Source organism: Pelecanus crispus, chromosome 9 (genome assembly GCF_030463565.1).
Source record: "Pelecanus crispus isolate bPelCri1 chromosome 9, bPelCri1.pri, whole genome shotgun sequence".
In the NCBI taxonomy this organism is placed as follows: domain Eukaryota; kingdom Metazoa; phylum Chordata; class Aves; order Pelecaniformes; family Pelecanidae; genus Pelecanus; species Pelecanus crispus.
The window spans coordinates 14,576,664-14,589,597 of NC_134651.1; the positions used below are offsets into that span (position 1 = coordinate 14,576,664).

Here is a 12,934-nt window from a genome sequence, read left to right on the forward strand (position 1 = left end):
TGGAAATGCAGCGTGGACAACGTTGGGCAACAGTCAGCTGTACCGACTCCTAGACCACACATCGCTGGCAGCAAACATTTCTTAGCACAGAGAGAGAGACTGGTTTCTCTCCAGTCCCAGCCAGTCTGTTCAGACTGAATTTCTATACTGGCAATAATGACTAATAGTAATTGTCACCTGTGACTAATGATACGGCCTGGACGTGGACACTAGCCAAGAGGTGGAGATTTATTAGGGTGGTATTGAGTTGGACAGAGAGGAATCTGGACACAGAGGTGATCGGTTTTGCATCACATTAACTAATCTCCTCCACCACCCACTTTCCCTTACCCCAGTCTTCTCTACCATTCCTATCAAAGTGTCCTTCCTGTCATTTTTTTCTTGCCTCTTGGAAAAAAGGTATGTTATGGAGCAGAAAAAGGAAACTATTAACACAAATGCAAACATGCAAAATTTTTTGGGGGAGGGAGATTTTTTTATTGTTGCTTTTTGAATGGTAACCAGATTGCTCCTTCAAAACAACCAGGACTTTCAGCAAGTTAATAACTTCAGCCTGTATCTGAGCTCTCTATTAAAACTGCTGTGCCTCCCTCTTTTTTTTAATCACCTAAAACCTCATACTGCAATACAAAAGACATTCATGTAGCATAATGCGGAAAGAGGCCCGTATGCTTCTGAGACATTGAAGACTGATTATTACCTCTCTCTTTGATTTCTGGCTTCCCTGGTAAGTTTTAGTGGTCTTTGCAGATGGCTCTGAATCTTTCTGCTGGGATATTTATGCAGTAGCTTATTGCAGCAGGTTGCTCTGCTGCTGCATTTGTTCACTGGGTCTAATCTTGGCAACATATTTGCATTTGCACTTTAAAGCCATCTAAAGACATTCCATAGCTTTATTCTACTCTATGGTCCTTGGTTAGCTTTCATTGCCAGGAATCCACTTCAACTGAATCTTTCAAGCCATCTCGAGAGCCATCTGCAAAGACCACTAAAGCCAGAAATCAAAGATGGAGGTAATCCCTCCAAGGATGGAAACTCCACAACCTCCCTGGGCAACCTGTTCCTGTGCTAAGTCACCTTCACAGTAAAAAAAGTGCTTCCTGATGTTCAGACAAAAACTCCTGCATTTCAGTTTGTGCCCACTGCCTCCAGCCCTGGAGCCAGCTCAAAAATCGAGCTCTGCCAAAAAAGTTTACCCCATTGTTTCCCAGGACTGCAGGCTAATGCCCTCAGCATACATGACGTTGAGAGAAAAGACTGTATGAAACATGATGAGGTAGAGAGGAAGGAGAGTCCAATAGTTAAGGCAGGAGACTGATGAATATTCATCATGATTCTAAATAAATGCTCAGGTCTCCCACAGACATCCCCTGTACCATTGGTGGACTTGCATGAACTTCTCTAACCCTGCTCTCCTGCTTTCAAATGGGCCTAGTCATCACCCTTTTTGTCAGAGACAGCTTTGTTGATACCCCCATTGCTGTTTTTGAGGGGTACTTGGAGGTTATAGAAAGGTAAAGGTTCATTCAGGGCACCCTTTTCTACCCCTTTGCTCCTAGGTCCTCTTGAACACAGGTTCCTTCTGCCAGAGGTACATCTAGGTAAGTATTTTGTTGCTGGCAGGGACTGGTACTGGATGTACTATTGAAGAGTGTAGGAACGTGGCCTACAGCCCTGAATCTCCAGGAATCTGTGGTATCCTTGTCTGTAATAGCCATCACATATTATATGAAGAATACTCTTGTTCTCTGTTTTAAACTTGCTAATGTTCTCCTGGAAAATGTTGGCAGGGATGCTCAGAGAATGTGGTTCACCCTCCTCCGAAACTCTCAGTGGGGCTGTGTTTCCAAGGACTCACCTCTAGGCTTAAACCTTTCTCCTTCCTCTCTTTTCTGTACAAACATGTATGACACTCGCACTGACTCCGGGACCTGCTTTGCCCCATTGCGCGCCTGCATCTAATTAGTCTGCTATTTGCTCTGCTCTGTCACATCACACGAAACTTTCCCAGCACCTTCCAAACTGCTGTGAGAGTACAAGCAGTCACTCAGCATACACCATCCTCCTTAATGGATAGACGAAAACCCTCCAGTCCTGGCCCAGTTGCTTCATTATCATGCCTTCTTTGCCTCTGTGTTCAACAGCCAGACCGGTCATCCCCAGGGTACTCAGGCCCTTGAGCAAGAGGATAGGGATAGGGACCAGAATGGAGCCCTCATAGTCCAGGAGGAAGCAGTTAATGACCTGCTATGCCACCTGGACGCTCACAAGTCTATGGGGCCGGATGGGATCCACCCGAGAGTACTGAGGGAGCTGGCAGAGGAGCTTGCCAAGCCACTTTCCATCATCTATCAACAGTCCTGGTTAACAGGGGAGGTCCCTGATGACTGGAGGCTTGCCAATGTGACGCCCATCTACAAGAAGGGCCGGAAGGAGGACCCGGGGAACTACAGGCCTGTCAGCCTGACCTCGGTGCCGGGGAAGATTATGGAGAGGTTCATCTTGAGCGAACTCCACAGGCAAGTACAGGTCAACCAGGGGATCAGGCCCAGCCAGCATGGGTTCACAAAAGGCAGGTCCTGCTTGACCAACCTGATCTCCTTCTATGACCTGGTGACCCGCCTGGTAGATGATGGAAAGGCTGTGGATGTCATCTACCTCGACTTTAGCAAAGCTTTTGACACCGTCTCGCATAATATCCTCCTCGGGAAGCTGGCAGCTCACGGCTTAGACAGGCATACTCTTCGCTGGGTAAAGAACTGGTTGGGTGGCCGAGCCCAGAGAGTAGTGATAAATGGTGTTAAGTCCAGTTGGCGGCCGGTCACGAGCGGTGTTCCCCAGGGCTCTGTTTTAGGGCCAGTCTTGTTCAATATCTTTATCAATGATCTGGATGAGGGGATCGAGTGCACTCTCAGTAAGTTTGCAGACGACACCAAATTGGGTGGGAGTGTCGATCTGCTCGAGGGTAGGATGGCCCTGCAGAGGGACCTGGACAGACTGGATCGATGGGCCGTGGCCAACTGTATGAGGTTCAACAAGGCCAAGTGCCGGGTCCTGCACTTCAGTCACAACAACCCCATGCAACGCTACAGGCTTGGGGAGGAGTGGCTGGAAAGCTGCCTGGCCGAAAAGGACCTGGGGGTGTTAGTAGATAGCCGGCTGAACATGAGCCAGCAGTGTGCCCAGGTGGCCAAGAAGGCCAACAGCATCCTGGCTTGTATCAGGAATGCTGTGGCCAGCAGGAGCAGGGAGGTGATTGTTCCCCTGTACTCGGCGCTGGTGAGGCCCCACCTGGAATACTGTGTCCAGTTTTGGGCCCCTCACTACAAGAAAGACATTGAGGTGCTGGAGCGTGTTCAGAGGCGGGCAACGAAGCTGGTGAAGGGTCTGGAGAACAAGTCTTATGAGGAGCGGCTGAGGGAACTGGGGTTGTTTAGCCTGGAAAAGAGGAGGCTGAGGGGAGACCTTATCACTCTCTACAACTACCTGAAAGGAGGTTGTAGTGAGGTGGGTGTTGGTCTCTTCTCCCAAGTAGCTAGCGATAGGACAAGAGGAAATGGGCTTAAGCTGCGCCAGGGGAGGTTTAGACTGGAAATTAGGAAAAATTTCTTTACGGAAAGGGTGGTCAGGCATTGGAACAGGCTGCCCAGAGAGGTGGTGGAGTCACCATCCCTGGAGGCGTTTAAAAAACGGGTAGATGTGGCACTTCGGGATATGGTTTAGTCTGGTCTACCCTTGATTAGTCTAGAGTGGGCTTGGTAGTGTAGGTTAATGGTTGGACTGGATGATCTTGGAGGTCTTTTCCAACCTGGATGATTCTATGATTCTATGATTAAAATACTGCTCCAGGTAAATATGATTCAACCAAGTTTGACAGAGGCCTCACAGCTTGCTTTCCACAGAAAGACAAACTGGCTGGTTCAATCACACTTTCTATCTTGCAACTACTTTCTCAAAGAAATTTGCAGGTATTCCAACACCAAAGGTGATGGGATGTCCTAATCAGAAAAGGGATGGACTGACAAAGTTACTGAGGTGCTGTTGTTCTGGACAATGAAGATCTTCTAAAAAAAAAAACTCAAACACAAAAACAATTTAATGGCAGAACTTATCTTAATAGTGTATATTTCAGTCCATTGAGGTTATCAAATTGTTGAAGGCTGAAAACATACAGAAACACACATCTCCTTCTCATTTATTCACCATAATCTAAAGACCAGGTTAAATCAGTTCTCCTTTGCAGGCTGGACAGTTATTTTCCGCTGACTCCACAGTTGCACACTAAAAAAGTATTCAATGGCTTTTATTACCTAGAAGACAGAAAAGGCTCAAAAAAAAAAAAAAAAAAAAGAAAATGGCTGACAGGGAATTCTAAAACGGTATCTAATCAGGAAATAGCATCATTTCAATGCTTTCAAGCCAGAAAATACTGTAACAGGGGAAATAAAAACTGCAGATTTCTATTGGATTTGTGGATAATCCCTCTATTTACTGACTGAATTGTTTCTAAATCTTTATTTTTCTCTGAATATATATATTTGAGGAGTCAGACTATTGTCTCTGCCATGTATTACGCTAATACATTAGCTGATTTATCTAAATGAACAAGAATCGCATGTAAGCCCACTTTTTCAAATATGTAAATCTGCTTTTTCCCCTCAACATTATCGTTACAACAGCCTCAGAGTATTACAATTTACCTACCTAGCATGCACACTGTGTTCTTCACTATGCAATTACCCATTCTGAGTATGTAAATTCATCTTTGTCCTAGTGAATGTGGATTTAGCTTTGTATAGCTGACAACGTAGTTCCACTGAGGCATTCCTCCTTCCTTCCTCCACAGATTTTTCAAAGGAAAAGTGGTCAATATTTGCATTATAATCACAAGACTAGGGGCAAATGGAATGTTCATTTTAAAAATTACACTGCAGATTTGAGTGGTGAAAGCAAGCAAGCAAGCAGCTGTAGGAAGGCGGCACAGAGCTCACCATGCACTAGCAATCATTGCATCATTGGCTTCATCATTAGAGGCCTCTGTTTGGATGGTCAAACTCTTAAGCACAGCCATCCATTAGTGCTTGGGAAGATTAGACAGACAGATGGCTCCTACAGAGAGATCAGTTAGAAAGATGCAGGGAGGGATATTTTCACCAGATGGACGCTGCCAAGTTTTGCAGGGCACAAGAGGTGCCCTGAGGTCTAGATCAAAAGCTAGTCCCCTAGGATCTTCTGGAGGAAAATAGTTCCTCAATTCGGCCAAGTATTTGAGCCCAGAAGTAACTGGAGACACAAGAGTTTTCCTATTGAATTAAGGATGTGCTCATGTCCTTGATGACTTAGCTACTGTATAAGGCCACTGAACCGGCCAGAGAAATATCCAGCAAGAATTGGGTGGACATGAAGGGTTCCTGACTCCACATGCTAGCAATGTATGGGAGGAATTGCAGCAATGGCCACAGCCACCTTCTCTTAAGAGCGTTTTCAGAAAAAAAACAGAGGATAAAAGTGAGTGGAGAATCTATGCAATGCCAGTGACTTATAAATACACTTGGAATGCCTCTGTTGGCTTTTGCTCACTTTCTGGAGGTTTCAATGACTCAAGATTCAAGAGTTGCAGGAGGGGAAGTACGTTGTTGATAATTACATCAATGTATTGTTCACAGAAACTGAGAAACTGTTAACTGCAAAGAATTTTACAATGTGAAGTGACGCTACTGAGAGCAGATTATACCCAAGTATTTGAACATATGATTGATGACTACAGGCACAGAGAAAGGGGACACTGTAAAAGTGAAGGTAAATAAAAGGACACAATGACCTAAAAAGTGCATCTTGCAGACTCTCCCATAGGGTTTTTGAAAAACATACGTGGTTACTCAGTTTCTTCTCTGACAGTTTTGCAGCTAAAGCTTGTGCTGCAGAGTGCGGAGGTCTTCACAGCTTCCTCTTGCTGCCCTCAATCCACCCACCTCTCCCACTGTGCATGTGAGTCCTCTGCTGCAGAGAATAATGGTTTGATTTTTTCAGGGGAGACCTGAGGAAGGAGATGACCTAACACCCTGCCCTAGATTTCAATGGGGTCTATAGCCATGACCATCTAAAGTGCCTATGCTAGTTTGGTCTCTTACGTCCCAGAGACTTCCAGTATATGGTTCCCTTAGAGAAAACTTTGAAAAAAATCTCTTGGCTATAGAAAAGTTCTTTCGGACAGTCTACAAATGGATGTCAGGAAACAGAGTCCTAAATGATGAGCAGAAAACTGAGCTTTTGAAGTCTGTAAATAAAAGTGGAAAGAACTGCAGGGATGGTGATTACTTTGAAATCCCGCTGAAACCACAGGGAGCTGCAAGTATTTACAGCACCACTGGCAATGAAGTAACTAGGTGCCAGATCAGTGATTTAGCTGAAAAATAAGATAGCTAGGTTCTGAGTTTATTCTCTCAGGTGGTGCCAGGTCAATTTATTCCATTTTGAAGTCAAACAGTGATTTCCCTACTTCCCTGCACCATTCCAACTTGGCAGACCTGAAAACCAAGAGCCTCCGTTTGCCTTTTCTTTTTTTTTTTAAGGAGTAATAGAATATCCCAAATGGAAGCTGCCTCCAAATGCTGCCGAGGCATCCACACACTTCTGTGGTTGAGTAACATGGGCAAATAGGTCAAACAGGGCCAGAATGGCTGGACTCAGAGAGAAACGCAGCTAGATCTGGAGCAATGTCAACCCAGGAAGGTTTCAGGTGTGAGAGGCTCATGTGAGCTCATCTCTCTTTCACAGCACTAACATCCTGATAGGAAAAGGACATGTGAAGGAGAAAATCTTTTGAGGTAAAAAACAAAGCAAAAAAACCCCATGCTGTCATGTAGTCACTCTCTTATCTATTCAAGCTTCTTACACAGTGCCCTCAACATAGCATCCGAGTGCCTGTCAATCACCAATGCACTTATCTCCACACTGTCTCTGTGGGAGTAGGAATGAAATCTTATCTCCACCATATAGATGAGCAGCTGAGGCAGAGAAATTAAGCGCTTGATCTAGTTACCTAAATGTAAGTTTCTAGTGCCATCTAAGATGTCCTGGAGTATGCAAGACATGCACCAGGCTGGCAGGTACGACGCAGGACCTAAGGAAGATCCATGGTCTTCTGGAGGCCAAGCAGAACATGCTGGCACATTGCAGAAGGAGATGAATGCCGAGGTTTAGGCAGCGGAACTCAATCCTGAAATCAATGCAAGGCATCTGTGGCAGAGCAGGGAGCTGAACGCTATGAACTGCCCTGCTAGCACCCTAAATACAATAATTACCTTCCATCTGCAAAGAGGAACACAACCTTTTTTTTTCACATTTTGACTGCAGGCCTGTATTATTACTAAAGCTAAGTTTCACATGCCTGGGACCTCCAAAATAACTACTGCTGTCAGCAGCCTGTGTATTGTCTTTTTCCCGGCTGAGTATGAACACACAGCCATACCATCTTTCAGCCACTATCAAGAAGATTCCACCTATGGAATACAGCTATTTTCTGTCAAACTCAGTAGAAACACTTAGGTTGTAATACAAGGAGCCAGAATCACTATCAGAGTGGCCTTCCTCCACCATGTCCACATGCCCAGATCTCACACTGAAAGGTGAATCTACCTCCTTGTGGCAGTATTTACAGAAAGACACTTTCATTTCAGCTCATGGCAAAACCCTGATGATGATTTAGAAGCTTGTAATGAGCTTACTGAGGAAGAATGAAAGGATGGTCAAGGTCATAGCCCCCACAGGAGCGCTATCAGTCTTGACATGTACAGCAAATAAGGTTCTCAAACAGCTGCCAAATCAGAAATAAGCTGTATGCAGAGAAGCTGTGCTAGCCTTGCTGCAGGCTGTTATTTTGGTGCATTAGGCTGAGGACAGATTTGCAAAACCACTCGAGCAATTCGGACATTTGGTTCCCCTTTGAAACAGCTCAGTGAAAGAGGTGGTGGCAAAGCAGCAGCCTGGCAGGTCTGGTTGCTAGAGCAGCTTTCCTGCAGTGCAAGCTGCAGCCACGCAAGCATCTCTTCTCTGCCATTTGCCCCCATTGGTTTGTGCTGTATCCACAGGCTTTGCAGGCCTATGTCCCAGCTGCTACCCAGAAACACAGGTTTAGCCAAACACCCCCCCCAGGGATGAGGCTGGTTTCAATCCTCCCTTCTGGCCTCTCTCCAAAGACAAAAGACACACATCAGGCACAATTCTTTCCCCAGCCACAGCAGGTACCCTCCATTGTATCCACAGCTGCAACAGTGAGCAGAATCTGATCAATGTCTTAATTTACTTAAGCCTCCCAAATACTTGAAAGAGAAGAATTATTTTTATGTTATTATTTTTTTATATGTGAAATCTGATTAGAATAATCCTGGCAAGGCAGAGAGTGATAAGCAAATAGAGTAGGTGAAAAAAGGTAGTTCTGAAGGAGGAAATTGATTTCCTTCCATCCCTCCAAATTTGAATAATAAACTTGCACAAAGAACTTCTTTGCAAGAAACTGTAATTAAAATACTTTAATAAATTGTTTCTCGGAGCTGCTTACAAAAACAGAGGTTGTTACAGAGTAAAAAGTCTGAGACATGCACGCTTGGAATCCAGTGGCCAACACTTTCATGGGGGTGCAGAAAAATTTGAAAACCCACTTGAAATTAACCAGTGTCATGCAAGAAACTGAGGCTATGGGAATCTGGGTGCTTTTCCTGCTTTTGCAACTAAGGAGTTACAAACCAGGGAGAAGTGTGACCAACAGGCATCTTTCCCTTTTCTACACCTCTGTTTTCTTGTGTAAGAAAGTGCATAATTCTCTCCTTTTTCTGGAAACCACATTGAGCTTTCTGGTAGAAAAGCAGGTCTCGCTATGACTTCAGAGAAAGACGTGAGGATTTCCAATTTCCAAAACAGGCACTATTTCTAGGAGATTGTCATTTACTCACTAAAATCCTAAAACACTATTAACAAAGAAAATTCATTGAAAATTCATATTTCGACACCTCAGAAAGGCATTGGTTTCCTATATATGTAGTAGTATGAGTATGCACACATTCACTGGACACTACCCAGACTGAGCAGACCAGTCTCAGGTATGCTGGGGTAAATACACTCATCTCAGTTTTCTGACTACATGAACATCAATTGGTTTGCTCTAGATATAACCCAGTGCAGAGACATCAGAAACTGAAATACCCCTCAATACCACAGAAATTGTACTGTTCCTTCCACTGTTGCCTTGCTATGTGATGCTTTACAGCCAAGCTTGCACCACTAAAAAAACCTATGGAACAACATTTTCTGTTGAGTCACACCCAGTCCACCTCCAAGCAAAACAGCCAGCGCAGAGTTTGGCCCACAGCTCTCATTAAGTCCTTGGTCATGCCTGGATGGCACAAGATGCCCTGGAGAGAGGAAGACACAGTGCCTGGCACCATACCAGGGCTATAAAGCACTACTGAAGCACTGCGAATGCTGGAGAGACTGCCCAGCAATCCACCTGGATGGTTTCTGGTACTCAACCTAGCTCTGAAAAAACAGGTATTTCTGCACAGCCTAAGGAGATGTTTTCTCAGTGATCAGATAGCTTGCTAAGCTACTGTCTCTGTCACTGGTTTCTCCTAGCTGTCACTATAAGTGGCACCTTCTGGAGCTGGACACTGAGTTAAATGGACCCACAAGGGCCACCCTTACGTTCATCTCAGTGAGAACAAGGGGATGTCCTGGATGCCAAACACTTCTGAAAGCAGGGCTTTAAATTGTCAGAAAATCCATGCCTGATTTTGTTATTGCAAATGGTTTTCTTGCAAGACCTGGCTGTTCAGCTCCTGGGGGCATCAGCATATTACAAGTGCTTCTTTCCAGAGCACTCCTGCAACCCTGAGCTTCTCAGGAGCTGTTTCCAATTCCCCACCTGCCATCTTGTGAAGCCAACACCATCAACAGCCCAGCTCCTTGGGTGGCTGAAAAAGAGATATCTGTGGAGCCCTGAGCAACTGCATTTGACATATGGTATTAAGATGTGCAAGGGAAGATGGCTGGCAGAGTACGACTCTCCTGTGGTTCTTTTGCCTGCTCCCATTATCCTCAGTGAAGATTGCTAGGGACATAAATGCTGAGGAGCCGGAAAAGAAGTGAAATGGGAAGACAGAGAGGGAGAAGCAAGGCCTGCCTACACAGCACGCAGCTTTCAAAGCAAACTGATTTGCTCAGACACAAGATCCTATACAAACAAGTTGTGCTGCTGCTGATACACCAGTTCCCTGAATAATCACAGTGATCCAAAAGAGTGTGTGATTAAGGCAAAGAATTAGGATCAGGAAGAACAGAAGGCCTAATGCAGTCTCCACGCATGACCTTGGCCATGTCACATCACTCCTCTATGCTCAGTTTCCTTTACTATGTGATCTAGCTTCCCAGCATGAGTGGAAAATTATCAGAGAGTGTGGGAGAGCTCAGGAGCAACTCACAGGTAAGTGATAACACATTCTTTTCGGGGCCCACACCACTGGCCTCTGCAGCCCCAGCTAAGTTAATTCCTCCCACTGTCAATGATCCAGATGACCCAGACACCCTCAGACCAGCATATCCCTGAAGGCCAATCATGGGATGTAGCTTTAGGCAAAAGAATTGCATTTTAACAGCTCTATATCTACCAGACATGCGAGAGCCACAGGCTGGGTCCTGCATTATGCTGACAGTATTTGTGTGGTGCTCCCATCAGAGACTGAAGTGACACCGCACCTCTGACCTGGCCTCCCATCAAAAGCTGGTGTTCAGCATGAGCTCTCGCTCCTCCTCCCCCTCCTAGTCCAACACTGGAGGTGAAATCAGAGGCAGGGTAGTCTGGTAATAACCTCAAGTACTTCTAGAGTCCTTCCCTTTGCTCTGTTCCCTTCCTGCTCACCACAGTGCACAGCAGGATTCCCTGGCATCCACGGGAAAATTCTGCTAAAGGCAGTAAATGTGAATCATAAACCAGATGACAGGGTTTAAACTGGCAACAATCTCGAGTGCAACAGGACCAGGAACATCACGACAGGGCTGGACAAGCTGTGGTCTGCTCTTAGAGGTGCTTTATACTTTTCTTCTCCCTAAACAAAAGCTCATAGGTATGACTCCTGCAGAGATCTTCAACTTTCTCCAGCTGGAGAGGCCACTTCTGCCTTGGGGTTCAATGCCTCCACACTACTTGCTATGGCAGAGCACTGCATTGCACTCAAGGACTGGGAAAATGGGGAGAAAGGGAAGTCCCTACACAAGGTCCCCAGGTTTTTTCTATGCAAAGCCAGAAAAAGGGCATGTCAGTTCCCAGACAGGTCTACAAGGTGAGAAGCATCGAACAGCAGTGGCATTTTAGATGCCTTCCTATCACACCAGGTGTCCAAAGGACATCCATAGAAATGTCCTGTGGACAAGATTGTGCTGAGCCTCTGTGCAGGTGCAGATTGGCAGGCAGAAGCTAAGAAAGACACAGAGCATCACTCGAGAGCACAGCTACAGCTCCCAGAGCACTCCAGGAGAGGTAAGGAGGAAAAGGAAAAGTTTGGCCCAGCCAAAATGCCCACAGCAGCAGTAAGAGGTGCAGGAAGATGGAAGTTGCTTTGGACAAGCAAGTAGAACAGCTGTAAGCCTTTTTCCTCTAAGAACTAGGAAGGCAACAATCAACATTATGGATCCCAGCTGGCATAGGCTGGTTGCACATCTGCACAGCACCCTTCTGAGCTGGCTGGATCCCTGTCAAAGGTCCTTCCTCCAGCCAGTCTGCTCTGCCCTACTGGAAAGTAAGGGCCTCTGCAGCCATCTACCTAACATGGGAACAGACACAGTGCAGAAGAGAGGGGGCTGCAGGAAATAGTATCCCCCAACCACAGATGGTGGCAGTTCTCCTTGGCACTGAGTACAGTCCAAAACTCAAAACCCACTAGTGGCCCCAGCTCTGCCAACAGTAAGTATCCAGTGTCAGGAGGAAGGGGGGAACCTCTTTCCAGTGCACGTGAGCCAACTTAGAATCGTTTAGGTTGGAAAAGACCTTTAAGATCATCCAGTCCAACCATTAACCTAACATTACCAAGTCCACGCTAAACCAGTTAAAGGTAGACTAGACTAAACCATGTTCCAAAGTGCCACATCTACCCATTTTTTGAACACTTCCAGGGATGGTGACTCCACCATCTCTCTGGGCAGCCTGTCCCAATGCTTGACTACCCTTTCCGTGAAGACATTTTTCCTAATATCCAATCTAAACCTCCCCTGGCGCAGCTTGAGCCCATTCCCTCTTGTCCTATCGCTAGCTACTTGGGAGAAGAGACCAACACCCACCTCACTACAACCTCCTTTCAGGTAGTTGTAGAGAGCGATAAGGTCACCCCTCAGCCTCCTCTTCTCCAGACTAAACCACCCCAGTTCTCTCAGCCGCTCCTCATAAGGCCTGTGCTCCAGACCCTTCACCAGCTTTGTTGCCCTTCTCTGAACATGCTCCAGCACCTCAATGTCTTTCTTGTATTGAGGGGCCCAACTTAGAGCAATATGAGACAATATGGTGACTCCTCAACCCACCAGGAAGAGGAAACAGTCACTTTAAAAGGCACACGATGTCTGGCACAAGTACACAGGCTTTGAACACTACAGCAGGGATACCAAGAACTGCCCTTCTTGACCCCTGCTTGCTTTGGAGAGATTCCTGCTGGAGGAAACAACAGCCCAGCATGGCCACTGCACTTGTGGGAATGTCAGAATCTTGCTCCTCATCTCACTTATGCACGTGCCTAGAAAGCTGGACATGATCTTCCTCAGTGCTTCCTCACCTAACAACTTTGTTCAAAATCCCTGAGGTTCTATTTTCCTCTCTTCTATTTTGTGCTTACAATGATTTAATGGTGGAAAAGGCTATGCAGAAGATTCACACTGATTTCTGTCTCAGAGGCTT

At 45.9% G+C, this 12,934-nt stretch overlaps 1 protein-coding gene across 2 annotated transcripts in view; it reads right to left on the reverse strand.

Annotated features, from left to right (window-relative positions):
- The window catches only part of FGF12 (fibroblast growth factor 12), a 151,156-nt gene that overhangs the window by 53,146 nt on the left and 85,076 nt on the right, over positions 1–12,934 (reverse strand). The window lies entirely within an intron of this gene.